An 8,861-nucleotide genomic window follows, 5' to 3' on the forward strand; every position below is an offset into this window, starting at 1 on the left:
TCAATGATAAGAGAGAGTCATTGATCAGCTGCCTCCTGCACGCCCCACCCTGGGGACCGAGCCTGCAACCCTGGCACGTGCCCTTGACTGGAATTGAAACCAGGACCCTTCGGTCCGCAGGCTGATGCTCTATCCACTGAGCCAAACCAGCTAGGGCTCTTTTGGCATTTTAAAAAGAAAAGTATACAGAAGAAAATGATAAGCCCACATTGAAGAGGGCCTTCGAACATTCAGCATTGTTTTGGTACAGAAATCACGGTCCTCTCTGGAGCCAAAAGTAAACCTCTGGGAGGCAGGACCTGTGCATGACCTCCTGCTATGCGGGTTGCACACTGCAGGAAGCCACGAGAGGCGGGTGGGGCTGAAGTCCACCAGAGCCCAGCTCACTAAACCCTCTTCCTGGGGGTGGGAGCTCACGGGGGGGGGGGGGGGGGGGGGCGGGGGGGAAGGGAGGAGCCTTTTAAAAATATCTGTCCAAAGAGGGCTTTTTTGGGGAATTCACAGGATGGTGACTGATAGGCCAGCTGGTACAAACGATCTTTCCCTAGAGCAGCAAAAAGATAAACAAAAACACCATTGCATTAACAACACAATGTGAAGCTTTGGCTTAACCAACAAAGAAACAGGAGTTTGGTCTCATCTTCCAGGAGCCCTAGTTGCTGCATGTTGGTGCCCGCAGCCTTGTGGGGCCTGGTCAGGCTAAGAGTATGGGTAGAGCTGGGAGAGTAGCCTGGCCAGGTGCTGGCTTCACAAGTTGATTTGAATAGGCTTTGACTCCTTAAAAAAACAAAAAACAAAACAAAACAAAAAACTATGAAATTCAGGAACTACTTTCCCCTACTCCCTAACCCAAACTATGAAAAGTGAAGTCCTATTACTAGAAATGGCTGCGTGTGATGATCCCTCCAATCATACCTAATTCACACAAAAGCTCTAAGGCAGGTTTCCCTTGTTCTGAAGGAGATGGAAACTTAGGTCTGTAGAACCGACAGGGAACGCCCTGTGAGCAGATGAAAGGCACCCTGTGCTCCAGTCCGGAACCTATGCCCCACGCCCAGGTTTCTGGCACCTACCACAACAGAGCAGAGCAAACATACCACGTAATCAGGGTTGTCTGTTTTAATTAAGCATGTAGACTAGACTGTTTATTCATTGATTTCTTCCATTAGACAAGAGACTGGAGACTCTGTCTTGTTTCATGTTGTAATCCCAGCACCTAATCCGAAGAAATGAGAGGAAGATGCAGTCTAGCCTTCTCTCTGAAAGATCAGAAAACTCTGAGCACCCTGTGGAATTTTTCTTGACAATTTCTCTTTTAACACATAAATATTTCTTTCTGATTTCCTGAGGCTACATTGAACAACGCAGACACATCACTGGGTTACGAATATGTTTGAACATATCCTTTGGATTCTGAACTAATAGACTGACAGTTGAACTTGTTGCTGAGAACAGAATATGAATATTTTGCTTGTAGGCCATTACTGGAAGAAAGAGTACAATTCTGTAGTTTTCTGACTCTGATTATACCAAATAGCTTTGCTAATGCTTGATTCTGCTACATTTCTATATACGTCGAGCTCATAAAAATATTTTTCTTTCTACAAAGACTGACAACAACAAACACACCTATGCTTGTGTGTACTTCATATGTTTGCATACATTAGCTCACATCATTCTCCCAGCGCCCCACCGAGATGATGCGGTGAATGTTATTACCTAAAACCTCACAGAAAAGGGCATGGCCTTTTGTATCTGATCTGTTAGTAGGTTAGAGGCCCACTCACTGCTTCTAGGTTGATGCTCTGATTCCTCTTTCAATGCCGGGATTTCCCGCTTTAGAGTGAGAGCATGAAATGTACACATGTCACAATCAACGATTGAAATAATCTGCCACAAGCCAAGAACGTTTCAAACGTTTGCCAGCGTTACCAGTCGTTTGCCATCCAAGAACAAGATTTTGACTCGGGCTTAGCTTTCCTACGAGGGTCTTTGTTGCCCATCCCAGCAGTGACTACCACATCCGCAGGGTGGCGACAGCTCAGGAAAGGGCCGGCTGCCTTTCAGAAGGAGGCTTGTTTCTGATCCCCCGTCACGGGGCGAGGGAGAGGAAGCCCGAAGAAAATGGGGGATAGCCAAAGTCCCCTCCCCACCCAAAAAATGTCTCTACTCACATTCCACAGAGAAAGGTTAACGAGACCACCGCTTGGGTTTTACTTCATCATTTGTCTTCAGTGAGATCAGTCCTATTTATAAATGAGAGTTTTGTTTGGAGGGGAAGGAGAAGTTATTTCCTAGTCTGGGTGGGGGTCCAGGTGTAGTTCCCTCTGGGATCCTTCACAACAACCAGAGGCCAGGGTGCCAAGAGGGCAGGAGGCAGGAGCTTAGAATGGTAAAAACAAAACAGGCAGCAGCAAAACAATGACTGGCTTCTTTTGCAATCTTGCTTCGAGTGCCCAGATCATCCAGTTGGTAAAGCTCGATACATGTTTACCTTGATTTAGGAGAATTGGTCAAAGTTGTCCAACAGTGTGTCTTTACAACACAATTTATGACAGCAAGGAGTTGGAAGTAACCTACACGTGTATGGTGGGGATGGTTCAGCAAACCATGAATGGAAAGAGGTATACTGCCCTCAAAAACTGTGACGTGAAGTGCGTGTTGATGGGACACGTGCTATAGGGGGGTTCACTACAATCTTAAAATACTGATCCTAAAAATACTGATAGCTCTGGAATTAGATTCTCCTTACCAAGGTTTATTAAATGTCAGCACATGAGAAGCCAGAGTGTCAAAACACCCCCACTTTCTCTCACCCCCATTAATCTCTCCAAGTGCTGCTGAAAGTACTTGTGCCGGTTAATTTATGCATCACCTACCAAGGGACGCCTTGGTTGCTTCTAAGTGTTGGCAATCGTGAATAAAGCTTATGTAAATATCCACTTGCAGATTTTTGTGCGGACATAACTCCTTTGGTTAAATACCAAGGAATGCAATTTTTAGATCATATGGTCAGAGTATGCTTAGTTTTGTAAGAAACTGCCAAAATGTTTTCCAAAGTGGCTGCACCATTTTACATTCCCACTAGCAATGAACGAGAGTTCTTATTGCTCCACATCCTGGCCAGCATTTGATGTCAATGTTTTGGACTTTGACCATTTTAATAGGTGTGTGGTTATATCTCATTCTTGTTTTAATTTGCAGCACCCTGATGACATATGATGCTGAGTGGATTTTTCGATGGGCATTGTCAGGGCTTATGATGGCACAAAAACTCAAACTATTTGTTCAAAGTACTTAAAATCATGGTATCCTGGATATTTCATGAAGAGCATTTAAATAATCATCATGGGGAAAACGAAATTTGTGGGGCTTGCATGCAGTTAATTTCTGGTCGGGGGTTGCTTTCATGCTGACTTAGTTTTAGGAGAGTGCCACCAGCCTGTCCGTGCTTTAGGCACTAACAGTCCTTCCTGGCCCTCTCAGTCCTCATATGCTGTTAGCAAGTACTATGTGTGGACACCTGGGTTGACCCATCTTTTGGCTATTGTGACTAATGCTGCCATGAACATGGGTGTATAAATATGGGTCCCTGCTAGAATACCTCAGGAGCTAAAAGAAAATATCAGGTGCTCATGAAAGAGAGCTTTCTGATAAAGCATGGCAGCTTCTGTGACATCACAAAATGGATTCTCTAGAAAGCACAATGATGGCTGTTCTGATTGCAACTAACATCTTAGGCCAGTGGTCGGCAAACTCATTAGTCAACAGAGCCAAATATCAACAGTACAACGATTGAAATTTCTCTTGAGAGCCAAATTTTTTAAACTTAAACTTCTTCTAACGCCACTTCTTCAAAATAGACTCGCCCAGGCCGTGGTATTTTGTGGAAGAGCCACACTCAAGGGGCCAAAGAGCCGCATGTGGCTCGCAAGCCGCAGTTTGCCGACCACGGTCTTAGGACAACAATGTCTTCTTAAAGTTACAACAACTGTATTGTGCATGCTTGCCAAGGCACAGGATTACAAGAAAACCTCACACAAAAAATGCCAGTCAGCACAAGGAATCGAGTAACTCTAACAACAAGTTGCCCTTCATCACACAGACCTATGAACTCAGCATCCTCTTCACCTAATTCCCTCATGCTGCCTTCCTCCAACACCATCTCCCTTTCCAGCCAAGTTCTTTCACTCTGTCATGCCATTTTTTCCCTTATTCACTCACCCCTTCTGCCAAATGCACTTGCCCGTTTTCTTTTACATATTGCACTTCTAATGGGAAAGAAGTGCTTAGTTGTCCAAAAGTCTGATGTGCCCCTGGACATCATTGCTGCCTTAGGCTGCAAATCCCAAGAGGGTGGGGAAGGTCCTGGCTTCATTGACTTTGAGTTGGCAGCTTGCCTGCATTTCCTGCTCCTCTGACAGAAGTGGACGTGTGAATGTGACTATGGGAATCAGGGTGAGGGTCTGGCAGCAGGTCCCCCAACTCCACACCCCGCCCCCCAATCCGCTCTATGGCCTCTGTCCCATCAGAGGGTGAGCATCTCATCAGCATAACCAGCTAGGTTGTGTTGTTACCTGCAACCAGGAGGCAGATTTCTGGGTGTTCTTTCTCCCCCATAACATGTAGTGTTTCCAGTCCTCCTGGCTGCTGACATTTCTGGCTGCTCTCAGAGCTTAGTCACTTTCAGTGCTAAACAATAGCTTCTTTCTGGGCAGAAGAGAGTCCAGTCCTGTTTAACATTAGCACTCCAGAGTTCATTTACAAATTCTCTCTTTCTTGGCTCAGGTCAGCCTCCGAACAGAACATCTGCACTTGGGAGGGCGTGTGATCTCTTTTCTCTGCATTTGTTAGTCTCCCTGCTTCCCTACATACAAATAATGATGGTTTTATTGTCATCCTTCCAATCCTTATGTGTTTAATATTTTTAATCTCCAGTCAATATTGCTTAGAAGTTGAAGTAGTAAACATCCATGTCTTGTCCCTACATTATTTGTTTTCCCATGACTAAAACAAATATCTTATTTGTATAACTGAAGAAAATGTGCACCTGGCATTGGGAGCTTTGAGGAATTCTGCTGTAATGGGGACCTTGCTGATACCAATCATTTAAAGTTCATGATAATCATCTATAAAGTTCTACCTGCTATTAGCTTCTACAATTTTATTTTATTTTATTTGTTTATTTTTTGTTAATCCCCACCAGAGGATATTTTTCCCATTGTTTTTTTAGAGAGATTGAAAGGGAGGGAGGAATAGAAAGAGACACATCCATTGGTTGCCTCACACACACGTCTGGACCAAGGCTGGGGATTGAACTTGCAACATAGGTACACGCCTTTGACCAGGAATCAAATCCATGACCCTTTGGTGCACGGGCTGATGCTCTAACCACTGAGCCAAGGCTTCAATTTTATTTTTTAATTAACATACAGTAGAATTGACTTCTGAGTGAGCCAGTGTACCAGTTTATGAACTTTAGCACATGTACAGATCCATGTGACCATATATACAGAAGAGTTCCTTCGTGCTGCCCCTTTACAGCCACCCTTCCTTCACCCCCACCCTGGTAATCACTGGCCATGTCATAAACAATGGGGTGCCAGACCTACTGACCATGAAGTCCTGCAGGTCAGAGGAATACATGTTTTTTGGGGTTGGACAAGTGGAATGGCTGATGCTGTGGGAATGGAAGCAGGGCAAGAGAAGCTGGAGCCAAGGAAACAAGGAGGCCACCTGCCTTCGTTCCGCCTCACCCCATCTCCCTTTTCTTCCTAACGCTGTTCTACTCGGCAGGCGTTCTCTCATTGGTTAGCTGCCATTTCTCTGCACCTGGGTTTCTGGAGAATCGGCATGCTGTCCACAGTGGCCACTTGGCCCAGGAAAATTCTTAGTTTTCCAGGGTAATGGGTGGGCCTGTGGTCTGGATGTTGAGTTAAGCTTGGTTAAGCAGAACTGCCTCAGAATCTGGAGATCAAGCTCTGTGACTGGTGCTGGGGACTGAACATCATGGTAATTGGAAGCATGATCTAATGTTTTATAAGTGGATCTATAAACAATAGTAACTTTCATAATGCTTATACTTCTTAAATTCTCAGAATACGTCATATCTCTTCTTCTAAAGCAACCAGCCTCTGGTCATACTGCTTTCTTTGTTTTCGCTCATAGTGACCCTGTTCCCCAAAAATCCAGCAGAGAAGAAGAGAAACCTAGCTCCTTAAGCCAAGATCAGATTTCTCCCTACTGAGTTGGCTGCAAAGCATTTTTTGCCCAAGAAGAAACGGATTACAGCGCCACCTGCTGGACATATTGAACTGTGTACACTTATGTTTAAACAGCTCATTTACTTAATAGTCAACTGAGATACTGGGGACAAGAGAAAAATTTTGAAGGAGGGCTCAGAGAGCTTTGAGGGTACCAATTTCCAGTTGCTCAGACTCTCTGTGTACTCTCTCCAGAGCATATAGGCCTGGGAACATGCGGGCAGTGGAGTTACTTGCTGTCTTCCTTCTTGCCTTCCTGAAGGTTTATTTCCCCCAAATTCATGTATTGAGGCCTGATCCCCTAGGTCTGTGGTCGGCAAACTGCGGCTCGTGAGCCACATGCGGCTCTTGGCCCCTTGAGTGTGGCTCTTCCACAAAATACCACGGCCTGGGCGAGTCTATTTTGAAGAAGTGGCGTTAGAAGAAGTTTAAGTTTAAAAAATTTGGCTCTCAAAAGAAATTTCAATCGTTGATATTTGGCTCTGTTGACTAATGAGTTTGCCGATCACTGCCCTAGGTGATGGTATTTGGAGGTGGAGCCTTTGGGAGGTGATTAGGTCCTGAGGATGGAGCCCTCACAAATGGGATCAGTGCCCTTATAAAAGAGACCTCAGAGAGCTCCCCCTGGCTGTCTGTGAACCAAAAAGTAGGCTCTCACCAGATGTGAGATCTCAAGACTTCCAGCCTCCAGAACTGTGAGAAATAGATTTAGTTGTTTGTTATAGCAGCTCGAGCAGACCAAGACACTCAGTGCCAGGCATCATTCTAAGTGCCGCATGTTTATTAACTCTTTACAAGCCTCAAACAGAGGGACAGTATGAAATACCATAGTATATTATTGGAGGACACCTCCTTAATCAAGGACACCCGTCAGTTACATATTTTGTATTATTTCAAGGGGCAAGAGGTAGGAAGTGATAATTAACATATTTCCAAGTAAAAGAGTTCTGTATCAAGAATAAATTGTGTAGTTTCTTACATTTTTTAAAACAAGACCATCCTTTATTTACTTTTGTTGTTTTCAGAGAGAGAAAGGTAGAGGGAAAGATAGAAACATTAATGATGAGAGAGAATTATTGATCGGTTGCCTCATGCAGGTCCCCTACTAGGGATCTAGCCGTAACCCAGGCATTTGCCCTGGTCAGAACTCGAATGGTGACCCCCTGGTTCATGAGGCGATGCTCAACCACTGAGCCACACTGGCCAGACATGTAGTTTCTTACATTTTATTCAGATTTGTAGGAGAAACATTATCATTACTTGTTGTCAAATGATTATCCGTACTGTAAGTGCATATTCACTTTTTACTTGAACCCAAGCCTCCTTGCTCTTGCTTATCAACAGCTTCTTTGCTAACTTAGTTATAACCATCACATAAATATAAAACTTCTATAAACTTAACAGGTAATGTGTTATAGATCCTCTAAATCCTTTTTGTTGTTGTTGTATTTTTCCCTGAACCCTGTCTCATTCCAGCAATAATCTCATTTATAGAACCTGTGGACAAAAAGGGGCCAGAAACTAAACCTGATAAGCTTAGGGAAGGCCTTTGTGGCAACCTTGCAAACTCAGAGACCTCAAGTAACCACATAGGACGATCTGTGGTCATCATGGGCACTAAAAATATTTATAGGATGTGGGAAATTACTAGTACATCCGTTGCAGTTGTTAAACTTGTTTAAAGAAAAAAACTTAAGGAATGTGGGAGGGGTATAAGTTTTGCCAAATTCTTTTGGAATTACTCAAATGGAGATAGTCATTATGCCCAAGAATTGTTGTAAAATATAAGTAGTAGATGCTTGATAAATAAATGGTGTGTCTTGTGGAGGTGGAGCCTGAGAAAGAAGACACCTACCAAGAAGGGCTCCTGGTGGGTAACTGGGCTCAAAATTTTAAAAAAATAGAGCATAGCAACCATTTTTAAACAGGGGCCTGTCACCCTAGCCCGCACTGCATTCCTGCTATCTTGAGCCTATTTCAACCAATAGGACTGACACTTTCCCTGACCAATTGGAGCTACACAGGTATATTCTATTAGCATTAATCAGACCAATCAGACTGCAAGGATTTGGAGCCCTCATTTACATGAGATCAAACCAATCAAGGACCAGGGAAGGTACTTCTTTGTATATGTCAGCATCCCTGTGGCTAGACTGAAGATTGTATTTCCCTGCTGGAGCTGAAAGGCTGAAACACCAACCAGATGGGCAGAGTGGAATTGAGCTGAACCCCCCACCCCAGTCATTTCACAGCGTGCTGTTCTTGCCGTATTACAATCGAGCTCTTTGCACTGAATAAAGTTTCCTTATCCACTACACCCCAAATTGGCATTGAGTTGGCCACAATGACCATGGGTTGGCAGTCTGCCTTCCTTGATTTCTGGAATTATTGAACTTATATACTAAAATATTGGTAATGGTGCTGATGAAGGTTTTGCGAAGGAAATGCCAAAGCTCCGTGAAAAGAAAATGTGTGTGACCAGCAAAATGTGCACTGCTCAGGAGCCCACCTGGATGGGACACCCCACAAAGCCAGAGAGTTCAGGGGGTGAGGTGTGGGCTCCCCGACTTGAGACCTCAGAACCTCATTATAAGCCAC

Source organism: Cnephaeus nilssonii (genome assembly GCF_951640355.1).
Source record: "Cnephaeus nilssonii genome assembly, chromosome: 11".
NCBI classification, from domain to species: domain Eukaryota; kingdom Metazoa; phylum Chordata; class Mammalia; order Chiroptera; family Vespertilionidae; genus Cnephaeus; species Cnephaeus nilssonii.